At 38.2% G+C, this 15,827-nt stretch overlaps 1 protein-coding gene across 1 annotated transcript in view; it reads left to right on the plus strand.

Moving 5' to 3' along the window:
- Positions 1-12,947: 12,947 nt before the first annotated feature.
- The window catches only part of Agtr1 (angiotensin II receptor type 1), a 50,838-nt gene continuing 47,958 nt past the window's right edge, over positions 12,948-15,827 (plus strand). The window contains exon 1 of the mRNA XM_006993810.4: positions 12,948-13,079. The gene's annotated coding sequence lies outside the window, so the exon portion shown is untranslated. The remainder of the gene's footprint in view (positions 13,080-15,827) is intronic.

A 15,827-nucleotide genomic window follows, 5' to 3' on the forward strand; every position in this document is an offset into this window, starting at 1 on the left:
GGTTGCCTTACTCAGGATGATGTTTTTCTAGTTCCATCCATTTGACTGCAAATTTCATGTCATTTTTTAACAGTTAAGTAACACTTTATTGTGTAAATGTACCACATTTTTCTTAATCATTTATTTTGGTGAGGGATGTCTAAGTTGCTTCCAAGTCCTGCTTATTATGAATAGAGTAGCAGTGAACATGGTTGAGCAAGTGTCCTTTTGGTAGGATGAAGCATTATGTGGGTATGTATCCAAGATGGTATAGCTGGATCTTGAGGTAGATCAACCCTCATCATTCTGAGGAACCACCACAGTGATTTCCATAATGGTTGTACAAGTTTGCACTCCCACCAACAATAGAGGAATGTTCCTCTTGCTCCACATCCTTATCAGCATGAGCTGTCACTTGTATTATTGATTCAGACGGGTGTAAGATGGAATCTCAGAGTAGTTTTGATTTGCAATTCCCTGATGGCTAAGGATCTTGACCATTTCTTTAAGTGCTTCTCTGGCTTTTGAGCTTCCTGTACTGAGAATTCTCTGCTTAGATCTATATTCCATTTTTAATTTGGATTATTTAGCTTTTTGTTAACTAGTTTCTTGAGTTCTTTATATATTTTGGATATTAGTGCTCTATTGAATTTGGAGTTTGTAAAAATCTTTTCCAATTCTTTAGGCTGTTGCTTTGTCCAAATGACTGTGTCCTTTGCCATACAGAAGCTTCTCAATTTCATGAGGCCACATTCATTAATTGTTGAACTTATTGCATGTGCTAATGGTATTCTGTTCAGGAGGCCTTCTCCTGTGCTAATGAGTTTAAAGTCATTTCCCACTTTGTCATTTACCAGGTTCATGGTATCTAGTTTTATGTTGAGGTCTTTGATCGATCTGGAGTTGAGTTTTGTACAAGGTGATAAGTATGGACCTAGTTGCATTCTTCAACATGCAACGACCCAGTTTAACCAGCACCATTTCTTGAAGATGCTTTTTCCAGTGTGTACTTCTAGATTCCTGGTTGTTGTTTTTTTTAAGTGTCCATAGGTGTGTGGACTTTTATTATAAAGGCATGGTGGATTGTGATTAGGGCTTTTTCTGCATCTAATAAGATGATCATGTGGGGTTTTTTTCTTTCAGTTTGTTTGTATGGTAGATTACATTTATTGATTTTTGTATATTGAACCATCCCTTCATCTCTGGGATGAAGCCTACTTGATCATTTATGGCAGATAATCTTTTTGATATGTTCTTGGATTTGGTTTGCATGTATTTAACAAGTATTTTGAATCTATGTTCATAAAGGAAATTGGTCTGTAAGGCTCTTAACTTTGTTGAATCTGTGTAGTTTGGATTTCAGAGTAACTATGACCTCATAAAATAAATTTGACAATGTTCTTTTTGTTTCAATTTTGTGGAATAGTTAACTCTTCTTTGAAAGTTGAGTAGAATTCTGTTCTAAAACCATCTACCCCTGAACTTCTTTTTTTAATTAAGAAATTTTTTATTCATTTTACATACCAACCACAGATCTCCCTCTCATCCCTCCTCCCACCCCTCAAGCCTCCCCGCCTACAACCCGCCCCCCATTTCCTCCTCCAATAAGGTATGACTTCCCATGGGGAGTCAACAGAGCCTGGTACTTTCAGTAAAGGGAGGTCCAATTTGACCCCCTGCATCAAGGCTGTGCAAGGTGTCCTACCATAGGTAGTGGGCTCCAAAAATCCAGCTCATGCACCAACCCCTGGGCTTATTTATTTATTTATTTATTTATTTATTTATTTTGGTTTTGGTTTTTCAAGACAGGGTTTTTCTGTGTAGCCCTAGCTGTCCAGGAACTCACTCTGTAGACCAGGCTGGCCTCAAACTCAGATCTACCTGCCTCTGCCTCCATGTGCTGGAACGAAAGGCATGTGCCATCACTGCCCTATCTAATGACTACTTCCATTTCACTAGAGGTTGTAAGTCAGTTTCCATTGCTTATGTGATCTTGATTTAACTTTGATGAGTGGTACTTATTGAGAAAATTATCCATTTCTTTTGATTTTCCAATTTGATGGAATATAAGATTTTAAAATATAGCCTTATGATGCTCTAGATTTCCTCTGTTGTTAACATCTTCCTTTTTATTTCTGATTTTGTTAACTTAGATATTCTTTCTTAGCTTTTTAGTTAATTTGGATAAGAGTTTGCCAGTATTATTAATTTTCTCAAAGAACTTACTCTTTGTTTCATGGATTTTTTTGTTTATATTATATTTTATTGGGCTTTTTGTTTGTTTGTTTGTTTCTAGTTTATTGATTTAATTTCTGAGTTTTATTTTTTCTTGCTGACTACTTCTTTTAGGTGTAATTTTCTTTTGTTCTAGAGCAGTGATTCCCAACCTGTGGGTCATATATAAAATATCAAGCATATCATATACATTATGATTCATAACAATAGGAACAAAACAATTATAAAGTTGCAACAAAATAATTTTATGACTGGGGGTCACCACAACATGAGAAACTGTATTGTTTTTAAGATTTATTTATTTATTATGTATACAATGTTCTGTCTACATGTATGTCTGCAGGTCAGAAGAGGGAACCAGATCTTGTTACAGATGGTTGTGAGCCACCATGTGGTTGCTGGAATTGAACTCAGGATCTCTGAAAGAACAGCCAGTGCTCTTAACCTCTGAGCCATCTCTCCAGCCCAAGGAACTGTATTAAAGTGACATAGCAGTAGGAAGGTTAAGAATCTCTGTTCTAGAGCTTTCAGGTGTGCTTTTAAGTTGCTAGTATGAGATCTCTCCAGTATATTCATGTAGTCACTTAGTGGTATGAACTTGCTTCTTATAACCACTTTCACCATGTCCCATAAGTTTTGGGTATGCTGTGTATTCATTTTTATTTCAATTCTATAAAGTCTTTAATTTGTTTCTTAATTTCTATATGGACACATTTTTCATTCTTTAGAGAGCTTTTCAGTTGATAGTTCTTTTCAACCTAACCAAACATAGCAGCCTACCAAGGCAATCTTTGTGAAAAACTCTAGTATGAAACTTTAGATGATGTCCTGAAAAGATGACAGCTGATAGCAGCCTGCACATAAGTATATTGTTTACTTTTTCTTTTCTTAAAATATTTTATTATTTGTTTTAGAATTTCCTATAGCATAGTTTTATCCTATTCATTTCAACTCTATCTGCTAACTTCTCCCAGATCTGTCCCTACCACCCTATCCCCCAACTTTGTAATTCTCTCTCTCTCTTTAAATTAATAATCTATTGACTTCAATTTGTGTTGACCAAGTACTTCTTGGGATGGGGCATTCACTGGAGCTTATTAGACCAATCAGGAGCCACAGCCTTAAAGAAGACTGGCTCTCTATCTCCAGAAGCCATTGTTCCTCAGTATTTATGTTTTTAAAAACATGTATATAATTTATGTTAAGAGCTCAAAACAATAAGAAGTGTCTGAAAGGAGTTATACTGTGGAGTCAAGGTAAAATTCTAAATGAACTTTATTTGCCAGGGGCTTCCTCTAAATGAACAGAGCTCAGGTTGCTGGAAATATCTAAAAAGACATGATTTTCACTGGTCAGCAAAGAACTGACTTAGAAACAAAATGGTGAAATCTACAGAGAAATTTGTTAGTCACAATGGCATCATCAAGGTGTCCAGATGCCAAAACCACTATTCTAATTGACCTAATATCATGGATAAAGCATAATTGTGTGAGTAATCTGTTATTTGCAAGGGGATACCTTCCAAAATTGAACCAATGTGAGAAACAAAGAAGAAAATATTTGGGATGTATCACTCAATGGAGACACCTGGTCCTCTTTATCATTCCTCAGCAAATATAGTTCAAACATAATTTTGCAAATGTCACCCATTTTTGCAAAGGTTTTAAGTTGGAAGTCTGTTAGTTTTATTACCTGGGTGCATGTTTCACCATCCTGAATCCTTTCCCATCACACCCCTTCCTTCAGTGCTTAAGCTCATTATACATTCTCCTATGAATGTAAGTTCCTATGCTCGGAGCACATGCTTATTTAATAATTATCAATAGCTCTGCCCTTAGATTTCCAACATGTGAGGCAGCTCTCCTCTTGACAATTAAAATTTTATAGTATTTTTTCATGATTTCCTATCATCAAAAATTTTTAGTGATTAAGCGTAATGACATGTCTATTATGAAAATATGACATTAATTCAGTACTAAAGGGACTGATCCATCATTTACTTAAGTTATGTCTAAACACAAAACCACTTTAATTCCTGTTAGCTTTCTCCTCTTTCCTCATGAATATTTAATATTTTAAAAAATAGTTAACTCATAGATAAAGTGAATATAACTTGGAAAAAGACAATTCAGTATCTTAGCTTCTTTCAAGCTTTTGTGGATATTATTATGTTTACCATCCTATTGGACAGTACTAAAAATACCTTATATTCTGGTCAATTAAACGTCCATCTTTTATATATGAAGTTGACAAAAATAGTGGAAATCCTGACCTTTGAAGTTTAGAATTTCATTTTTTTAAAGAAGTTACCTTTATAAAATATAGAAAAATCAAAGTGTAAAGTGGTTATTTACTTACTCTTTAAGATATTTGCTTCTGGCTGCACAACATTGTTAAACTGCATAGCCAAAGAAATACTACTTGTGTATATACTGGTTCCTTTACAACAGGGGAATGGATTTAGAAGAACAAAGATGAGGATGAAGATGAAAAGACAGATGAGAGAACAGAAGAAGGGGCTGAGAGCAGAAGGGACTGAGAGGAGCTAAGTGTGGGAACAGAAAAGAAACTGTGTAGATAGAATTGATTTAGAAGAATAAAGTAAATGGACTAAAGAACTCAGTGTGCTTATATTCATTTAATATCCCTCAGATCAGTGTCATAGCTGCTTGTAGTTTCTGTTCTGGACCTTGGTAGAAATCTCCTCAGGACAGGCACCTTTTGTGAAATCATTAGCATTGATTTCTTGGAATGACTCTTCCCATATGCTTGTTTCTGATGAAATCAAACCTCACTCTTCTGGGAGATTTCCCCTAACACAGTATTAAGTCTCTGGGAAAGTTCAAGTCCAGAAAACTATAATCATATTTCAAATTAACTTGAAACTGAGTTCAGGCATAAGATTAATGAAATTAATTAATTAAGTCAGTAAGTACATTTTACAAGATAAAGATTTCCCAAATCTTTACAAACACAGGGGCATTCCCTATTTTCATTCACAGTCTCTAGATTTTGGCTGTTACTCACTTCTAGCTTCTGTACAAAGGATTTATGGATGATAAATGATTCCAAATCTGTGGCACTCTGAGGCAACCCTCCTGAAGGGTCTAGCTGAAAAACTGAGCAAACAACTAAGTGAATGCCTAGGGGAAGATACAGAGTCGATAATGTTTCTTCTCTTGCCCCACAAACCTGTGCTTGAACTCCTCTGGGATTGCTGGACTACTCCTCCAGCCCACCCCTCCTGCAAGAACCACCTCTCTTCCCATGACTTAGCACAGCACCAAATATAAAGATGTCTGGTAAATATCTTTCAAATAAACAATACAGGAGGGACACGTAAAAACAACATTCACAGGAATGTATGACATAAATAAAAATATTTTAAGTGTAAGCACTAGTGGAGAGATGGATGTCATACAAGATAACATACATACATATTTTTATAAGATGAATAAAATTTGGAAATCAAACTGTAGGGGAGAAACATGCCAAGACACACATACATATGTGTGTATGTAAACATATATATACATTTATATATGAATAGATACATAAATATGTGTATGTGTCATAAATATGTCTATGTGTTGTTTATATTCCTGAAAACCCAGACCTTAGTAGACCCCCATACCTTAGCATGACTGACTCCATGATGGAAGTACCATTCAGTCTTTTTGGCAAGTTATTATCTGATTAAATGAAAAGACATGTGTTACTGGTACAAGTTAGTTTAAACTGGATGTTCATTCTGGTTGATGAACAATCACCTCCTCTAATTAAGAGGTTTCTCTTGTTCAAATCAAACCTTTATCAATTTTGATGGTACCCACAGCTTATCTTCTCCTGTAGAAACAAAAGCAAAACCTCATCCCCAACGTAATACATACCCTGGTTTCCATTCTGAGGTCAGCACATCCTTACAGTATATAGGCTGATTTAATTCTGTAGTTTTTTCTAGTATCCAATGTCTCTCTGCAGCTGTTGTTCCTTTCTCATTGGCATTCAGAAAATTCAAAGTTAATAGAGCATTATGCAGTCTATTTCTGGGGGTTTTTGTTACTCCTTTCTGTTTATTTACCATATCCTTTATAGTTCTGTTTGATCTTTCTATAACTGCTTGACCTGTAGGATTATGTGGTATACCTGTAATATGCTTTATTTTGTAATAAGCAAAAAACTGTTTCATTTTAACAGAGACATATGATGGAGCATTGTCAGTTTTGATTTGTGCAGGTATACCCATGATGGCCAAAACTTCTAGCAAATGAGTGATTACAGAATCAGCTTTTTCAGAACTCAGAGCAGTTGCCCATTGAAATCCTGAATAAGTATCAATGGTGTGGTGTACATATTTCACTTTTCCAAATTCTGCAAAGTGAAACATGTCCATCTGCCAGATTTCATTCCTCTGAGTACCCTTTGGGTTACATCCTGCTGGTAATGGCGTTTGATTCCAATATACACAGGAAACCCATTTTTTTAAATGTGGAAAAAATTTGTCTTTTAAATAGTTTCCTTTATGACTTACCAAATCTGCGTAGAACAGTAGAAATCCAAGCGAATTTCAAAACAGCCACCTAGTTCCTAGGTGTGAATCCAGAGAGAGAGACAGAGAGAGAGAGGCAGAGAGAGAGAGAGAGACAGAGAGAGACAGAGAGAAAGAAAGCAAAAGCAAAAGCGAAAGTGAAAGTGAAAGCGTAGCCGGCTAAAGCTTAAATCCAGCCACTTGTTCCCTCTTGAGCCCTGTCAAGGCTTGGCTTTACAGGCGGGGCCCTGTTTGGCAGGGCAGGCCTGAGTTGTTTGTAGCACTGGCTTTAAACAAGCAGCTCACAGTTAGTCCGGCCTGAGGCCAAGCAGACCTGGGCCGGGGCTAGGGAACCGGCCCCAAGCAGTTTTTAATGGATTCTTGTCACGTTGGGCGCCAGATGTAGATGTAAACAATCATCTTTTTAAAATAAGAAACACAGAGCCAGTGTAAAAGAGAAAGCCGAGAGGTCAGAGTTCAGAGATAAAATCTTACCTCCTGCAGTGCTCCTAGCTTCCCCGAGAGAGAGCTACTTCCTGTTTGTCTGTGTTTAAATAGTCTTTCTGTTCTGCCTTCTCATTGGTTGTAAACACAACCACATGACTGCCTCATCACTGCCTGTAAGTACCGCCCTCCAGGTCTTAAAGGTGTATGTCTCCAATACTGGCTGTATCCCTGAACACACAGAAATCTACCTAGCTCTTCTAACCACCACCCTCTTGCTATGGCTCTAATAGCTCTGACCCCAGGGCAACTTTATTTATTAACATAAAATTAAAATCACATTTCAGTACAAATAAAATATCACCATATTTCCCCTTTTCTATTTTAATAAAAAGAAAAAAGGTTATAACTAACAAAAGAAAAACTATATACAAAAGTACAATAACTATATACAATATATACAAGTAACAAATACCTAAACAATGTCTAGTCCATTTGTATTTGACAAATCAAAGAAAATAATTCCCTTATCTATCCTATTTTAGTAAGTCCAAAATGTATCTAATTCACTTTCTATCCTAATTAATCTTAAACTATAACTAACTAATCTTCAACTCCCTCAGAGACCCAAGAAGGAAATAATATTAGCTAACAAAAATAAAAACAGGAAGTGCACGCAAGCAACTTCCAAAAATTTTGTGAGTTGACAGAAACAGCCAGCTGCCTGGACAGTCACCTGAGGTTTCTTCGCAGTGTTGGGGCATCATCTTCAGCCTATAGGCTTATCGTATCTGACAGACTCATTTGTGAAGTAGGTTGTACACAAGGTCAACAGTTCAACCTCACATTGGGTGAGCACAGTCCATGTACCAGAAACACCTGAATTCCACTAGTGTCCTGTCATGATTCAGGATTTTAAATTCTGGAAATTGTTGATGGTTTTTGAATTCAGCTGTCCATTATTCTTGGCTGTGTATATATGGCTTCATCTCAGCATCCCCTTCTTCTCCACATCACTCTATTAAATGCCAGTCTACTATTGAAAGGCATGAAATTTCAGTTGCTGTTCCATTGCACAACAGAAGCCATCGGCCCACTGCCTATTCAGCTGCCTTCGAAGAAAAGGGCACTGTACCTTTTCCGGATTGTGAAGGCCATTTCAGGGATGGTGCCATATTGTCCTGGCCTCAGAAGATGCCTTTTGATAAAGCCATAACCATACTTGTTTTGGCAGGAATCAATAGTCCTTTGTTGCGTGTTCTGTCTGTCCATTTTTTCCTGTTGATTCGAGGATACTTTGTTGTCCAGTGGCTAACTTTTGCCACAATGAAAATTAACTCCATATGCAGTTTCTTCAATGCCCATATTTTCTCTGAAGTAGATTGGTACTGCCAGGAGCCAACATGTCTCAAAAAAGAAAAATTTCTAAGTTATTAAAACATTTTAAATGCCATATTCGGCAGATCTCTGAAGGGTTTGAAGATGACCTGTCTAAAATATATCTGCTCAATTTTTAAAACATATCTAATATGACTACAATTTCTATTGTAATGTCTAACTACTAACTTTCATTTCTTTATATCCTAATAGTTGGTAATAATGTAAAGTATTTAAAACTAGTAATTGTCTTTTTCTTTTCTTTTCTTTCTTTCTTTTTTTTTAAAACAAGAACCTTAAATCTAATCTCCTTTGCTTAGCCTTTTTCCTAACCCTTGACAACAACTTGTAACCTACCCCCCTAAATAATGAAAATTATCCCAGACCCAAAACCCATTAAAAAGACCAAAAAAAAAAAAAAAAAAAAAAAAAAAAAACCACCCACCCCACACCACCTCTTGGGAATGTGGGCGTTTTATTCTTAAAATTGCTTCCTGCTGGGTATGGGCGAAGTTATCTTTATCCTGAAAGAGAAATTTAGGTTAATTGTCAAATTCTAGGAAAGGTAACTATATCCTTCATTATTATCCAATCTGTGTATAATGCCAAAGTTCAGGGTTTATCTCAAGTCCTTATTCAAGTAGTCTTTGAGACTGGATCATCTCAGCAAGTCATCTCAAAATTGCTCTGAGCACCTTGTAGTTCAAAGCTGATCTATAGATGATGTTTGTCAGCTTAGTGATATTATTATTGTCCACGTGGAATTGTTGTTGTTGTGGGGCCCCATCTTCTTCCTGGAGACTTCAGTTGATGTTAGGCCTGGCCGTGATTTCCTGCAGAAAACTGATAAGAGACTCGAACACAAAGACATATATATGCAGCTAATTGAAGCCTTTTTTCTAGAATTAGTTAGTACTCTATATGACCATTCATATCTTAACAAAGGTTAAAATGTATATATATATATATATATATATATATATATATATATATATATATATTAATCTTGTAAATTTTGATATAAAATTTATACTTTAAGAAAAGTTTAAAGAATCAGAATAGAATCAAAAGAGTTGAGATTAGTAATAGAATAGTCCCTTAATTAATTTGGCTTTTGTCCTGTCCCACAGCAGAATGGCTCTTTTATTCTGGCATGATACAGGTAGTTAGTAATTTCCTTTTAACAACATGCTTGAGTTTAAAGAAGGAGAGAGCCATTCTCCAACTCCAAAGTCAGCTTTAAATTTTAATTGAACTGGGACTATTAGAAGACCAATAGTGTTAAATCTTTAGAGAAAAGCGGAAACAAACATTTAAGAAGACATAAAATTTTTTAGATAATATATACCCATACGCCGTTTCACTCTGTTTCCTGGGATAGATGATTTGTCCCTTTTCTTCAGTTGTCTCATTTGTCTTTTGTTCTTCAGATTCCTTAACCTTCATTCTCCTAAAAGACAAAAAACAAAAACCTTTCCCCAAGGACCCCCATACCTTAGCACAACTGACTCCATGATGGAAGTACCATTCAGTCCATAGAACTCAGCATGTAGACAGTACCACCTCCCAAAGCTAAAACAAAGGATTAATCCATCAAAGTACATAGTCTGGAAAAGTTTCTAAACCTTGCTTTTGCCCTCTTTAGTTCTGATTCTGGCTAACTGTTCTTGTTAACTGAAGTATGTCAATCCAGTATGTCAACACAGAATATGGGTTTTGTGTTTAAAAGCTCACCCTAAGAAAGACTCAATGCTACATTGGACTCCTAATCATCCAAAGCAGTCACTGGCCAGTTAATAAAGGTGAATACCTTACATCAAGCATATCATTACTTTCTAGTTTTCCTCAAACTACCATCCCCACAGGTACCCTCCCTCATACCCTCATACCCTCATGCCCTGGGCAACACCCTCCAACTGTGCTCTTTACCCTGGATCATTTACCCTCTCCTCTTGACCTCCTCCACTATTTCACAACTCCTTTGCTTGCTGTGTTCTTACTACCTGTTGCTTGTTGTCTCTCCCCTCTCTGTTTATGCTTCTCTGCATTTTATATCCAGGACAATGTGTCCCCTGATTGCATCACACTGTCTTTGTACAGCCCAGCTTCTTAGAATGTGGGTTTTTGCAGCTTCATCACATTTCTCTGATTCCAGTGCTCTCACAGCTTTGGATCTCATTTCTGTTCACATTAATCATGAGAAAGTGGCAAGTCTTTAAAAGTTACTGAAACCCATTAACAACCCCCCAACAATATGAGGTAAAACTCAACAGTCCCTCCCAGAGGGAAAAGTCTTACTACCTTCACCACCACTGGGCATGGTGGCACACATCTTTAATCTCAGCATTTGGGAGGCAGAAGCAGGCAGATCTCTGTGAAACTGAAGCCAACCTGGTATACAAATCCAGTTCCAAGACAGCCAGGGCTGTTACACAGAGAACTCCTGTCTAGAAAAAAAAAAAAAAAGAAAGAAAGTTTTAGCACCTACCATACCTCCCCACTACCTACCACATCCCTCTCTCTCTCTCTCTCTCTCTCTCTCTCTCTCTCTCTCTCTCTCTCTTTCTCTCTCTCTCTCTCTCTCTCTCTCTCTCTCTCTCTCTCTCACACACACACACACACACACACACACACACACCATGCACAATGCTCACATCATACACACATATCACAGCATGTCAACCTACAACATCATATAACATACACATCACCTACTATATCACATACACACTAACTCACCTATCACACTACACCACACACACACACACATCACCAACAACAATTCTTACACACACACAAAGTTAGTCATGGAGATATTGGTGCAAGCCTTAAATATATAAACTCCAGCAGCTGCCTCTCCTAATTAGCTTAATACACCCTTCTTCCAGCCTTTGAGTGCCTTCTGTAATTCTTTTTTGTTTTTTTGTTTGGCTGTTTGGTTGTTTGTTTTTGTTTGTTTTGTTTGTTTGTTTTTTGAGACAGGGCTTTTCTGTGTAGCTTTGGTGCCTGTCCTGGATCTCTCTCTGTAGACCAGACTGGTTTCAAATTCGCAGAGATCCACCTGGATCTGCCTCCCAAGTGCTGGGATTAAAGGCGTGCGCCACTGCTGCCTGATCCCTTCTGAAATTCTTTACTTTTACTCTCTTTTGACACTGTTTCTAGCACCAATTGATGTCATTTTTATGTATCCCTTGTGTTTCACTTCTAGCCTAGTGCAATGTATTTCTCTTCTTATTTCTGCTTACAAATGCCCATACATTCAAGTCCACTCTACACATTAGGCTCATTCTCACTAGAAAAAGAAAAAGTTTATTCCTAAATATTCTTATTCTCTTGACTAATGGTAAATGAAATTGTTGCCTTAATTTCATTTTGGGGGAAGTGGGGTTGAGACAGAGTTACACTCTGTAGACTAGGCTGGTCTGGAACTCATGATGCAGTACAGGCTGGCCTCAAGCTTGTACTTGCATATGCTTGGAGTCAGCATTCTGAATGCTAAAATTACAAACCCGAGTTTACCACACCCAATTTTATTTTTTGATTGTTCATTGTTAGTGTTTAAAATAGAAAAGGTTTTTCTATATTGGTTGCATATTAAGACACTTTGTTCAACTCTTTATTAGCTTTGATAGTTTGTTTGTTACCTTAGGTTTTTTTAAACACAAAATCGTGTCAACTACAAATAGTAAAGTCTTGAGTTTCTTTTTTGTTTGTGGACATTTATAATTTCTTTTACCTGAGTACAAGATTGGGTACAAGTTGAGAGACCAAGGGTCCTTGTGTTGTTCCTAATCTTAGGCACAAAATCAATGGTCATTCAAATATTAAGTATGACATTATTGACTTTTCAGTACTTTCATAACAATAATTTTAATGAATAAAACTCAACGAGTTTCATAAATAGATGAAAATCTGCCCTTTTATTTTGTGCAACCTTGGAATTAATCCATGCCATCTATGACCCACAGCGGCATTGTCAAAATTTGATTTAGTACCATAAAAGACAAGGAAGTGCCCTGATTCTTCCTTGAAAGTTTTTTTTTTTTCAACTTAGAAAGAAGGGAGCAGGTGTGGAGAACAAAAGAAACAAGGAAACAAAAGAAAAGAAAGGATGTTTATCTCTGCCGTTAATAATGTTGTTTGAGCCCACCCAACTTCCTTCCTCTTCAAGACCCTCTCTAGGGGATGCTGGGTTTCAGCCCAGGTGAGTCTGCATCTGGTGGGTGACTCTGAGGGACAGTGGCGTCATCCTTCCCTTGGTCAGAATCTACCAAGGGAGGGGCCGGAAGGGTCTTTACTAAGGGCGGGCTAGGAGGGAAGGCAGCCCTGGAACTCAGCGGCAACGCCCCTTTGCTATATTTGTCTCAGCTTGGATTCCAGCTGCAGGCAACCTGGATCCCAGGCAGCAGCAGTGACAGAGACCGGACAGGACTGCACACAGCTCGCAGCCATCGCTGAAGGTGGATGGGGAGGAGCTAGGAGGCGTGAGAAAAGCCGGGAGCTGGACACAGAGCAGGTGAGTACCGCAGATGTCCTTGCCAACTCGGGAAGATAGCGGGTGGGAGGCGACTTGATTGCAAGGGTCCTGAAAGCGCCCTTCCCAGAACTGGTCACGTCCCCAGAACAGATGAGAGGCTTCAGGGATCGGTGTGGGTTACTCTGAAGCTTACTCCAAATTTTAATGTTCAAAAAGCAAACCAGCAAATTTCTCCTCCACCCTAGTGAGTCTAAACTGTAACCTGAAGCTTGTGTGGACACTGGGGTGTCATGTGAAAGTTATGCCACTTTTAGGTAAAGTTAAGGGGAGCTTCGTCCTAGTCCCCTACTTCCCGGATATGCTTCTCCTCTTTCCTAGCTCTCTGTAAACACTACAATTGGGTCCTTGGTATCAGACCCTGGAGGTACTTGGTACAAAATTAGTCACTTTGAAGTGTTTCGGGAAGTCCTTTGATTCACTGATGTAACAGAGGTGCAGAAGCACAGGCACTAACTCCAACTGCTGCAGCCTTGACCTTTGCACATCTGCAATTGAGGTTGGATTTTAGCCAAGGTCCCTGTTTCTGGGCCCTCCATTCCTCTTCATCTAGCATCCCGTTTTTTACTTCTTTGTCTCTAGACTCCTGCCAATCTTCCCCAAAGCCTTTCTTGTCTTACTGTTTTTGGACAAGCATCAGAGAGCTGAATACTGACTCCTTGTTTACTATCCCCTCATTGAGTGTCAACATCCCATAAGCCACACATCCCTACTGTGCCCTGTAATCATAGTTGATCATGTTTAGTTTAATTTCAGGAAGACAAAGTAACTGTGAGGGAGGCAAGAAGCCTCTCCACCCCCACATTACAACCTTGAGCCACTTGTGTTACCTTTAGAAGATACTTCAGCCCCCAAATGATTCTCCTAGTAGTTGCCTCTGGAGGCTCCTAAATGAAGGTGTTAATTTTCCTCCCATTTCCTGGGGTTAAAACAAACAAACAAACAAGCAAATAAAACAACATCAAAAAAAAAAAAAAAAACTTGCCATACATGCCATAGTGTTTCCCTAGCTATAAATGCCCTGTCTCAGCAGGGAAGCAAAGGGAGTAGAGAATGGAGACTTCCTCTGAACTAGCTGTGTGGCATGAAAGGTGCTTTTCAGCAACTGACCCATTTCTCTGCTCTTAGGGTCTCTTTTGTTATAAATTCTCTTAGCAAGGCTTAGTGTCGCTACCTCTCATCCCAACACTCAGATGATGCAGGCAGAGGATTAGGAGTTGAAGACCGAACTTGACTACACAGCAAATGCCAAGTCTTCCTGCTCTGTCTTAAAAAAACAAATAGGCGCCGGGCAGTGGTGGCGCACGCCTTTAATCCCAGCACTCAGGAGGCAGAGCCAAGCAGATCTCTGTGAGTTCGAGGCCAGCCTGGGCTACCAAGTGAGTTCCAGGAAAGGCACAAAGCTACACAGAGAACCCCTGTCTCGAAAAACCAAAAAAAAAAAAAAAAAAAAAAAAAAAGGCAAGAAAATAAGCTCAAAGCCTTGATGCTTTTTATTTTTAATTTTTGTTTAAAAAAATTAAAGTGTGAAATAATTACCCTGGTAGGCAGCCCATATTTGGAGTCTTCAAAACTGTCTAGTTCTGTTGCTATGTTACCTGTTCTGGATAAAGACTCAGTTTTCTGGTGATGGTTATAAATGGTCCGTCCCTAATTTATGAATGGCAGTTCCTATAATGCAGTTTATAGTCCAGGTAGTCACCCAAATGTGGAAGTGTCAACATTGGCTAAAGTTTCATGACTGTAAGTTTCAAATCTGCAACCTGTGGACTCATTTTTTCCCTGACTGCATCATTCTTTGATCCTCTCATGGTGTCTTGATTTCTAGTTCTGCTCACTTAAAAGTGAGTAAGTTCCTCAAGAACTCCCAACTCGGGGATTGTCTGCTCTGGGGAAGATTTGCTATTTTACTATCTAAACTCCAGATTCTAGAGTGCCATTCTGTCACTGTTGCTCTGGCAGTTATTAGACTTTCCTCTGTCTTACTCTGGATCAATGTTTAAAGAATATGCTTATTTATGAATCATGCAGCTTTCTCACTTTGCCTTTCTAGTTTGGAGTCAAGCTATATTTCTGTGCTCATGTGCATTGTGCAGCCGGGGATCACCACCCTGTTGCTGCTATGAACAGTGAATAGCAGTAACGATTATCTGTGTTGAGTTTGAGGGACAATAGAAAAAGGGATGGTTAATCTGCTACTTGCCAGGAATCTGAAGCACTGTTTAACTGCCACCCAGGAGTCTCCTCTGCCCTCTCACCGTGTACTTTTCAAGAAAACAGCCTAGAGGGGTTATATTTTACTTCCAAGCCTATACTATGAACAGAGATGTAATTCCTCCTTCATTTACATGTTTTGGCTGCCGGGTACAGACTCCTGTTTCTAGGCCTCATATTTACCACTGAATCTAGTCCTTTTCCTGCTGAATATCAAAGAATTTCCCAAGCAAACTAGTAACTTAAAATTTTAAGTCTAAATATTGCCAAAATTAAAAAGCTGACTTTAAGGCATACAATGAGGCAAAACAATAAACACAATGAAAATATTGAAGATCAGTTTAGAAGTGTTTTATTATTTTTAATGATTTATTGTTATTATTATTATCATTATTATTATTATTTACATTCCCAACCACAGTTTCCCCTCCCTCCTCTCCTCCCAGCCACTCTCCCCCACATTCCCTCTGCCTGCCTCCCATCCCCCCATCCCCATCCACTCCTTTGTTTCTATTC

This window comes from Peromyscus maniculatus, chromosome 6 (assembly GCF_049852395.1).
Source record: "Peromyscus maniculatus bairdii isolate BWxNUB_F1_BW_parent chromosome 6, HU_Pman_BW_mat_3.1, whole genome shotgun sequence".
Lineage (NCBI taxonomy): Eukaryota > Metazoa > Chordata > Mammalia > Rodentia > Cricetidae > Peromyscus > Peromyscus maniculatus.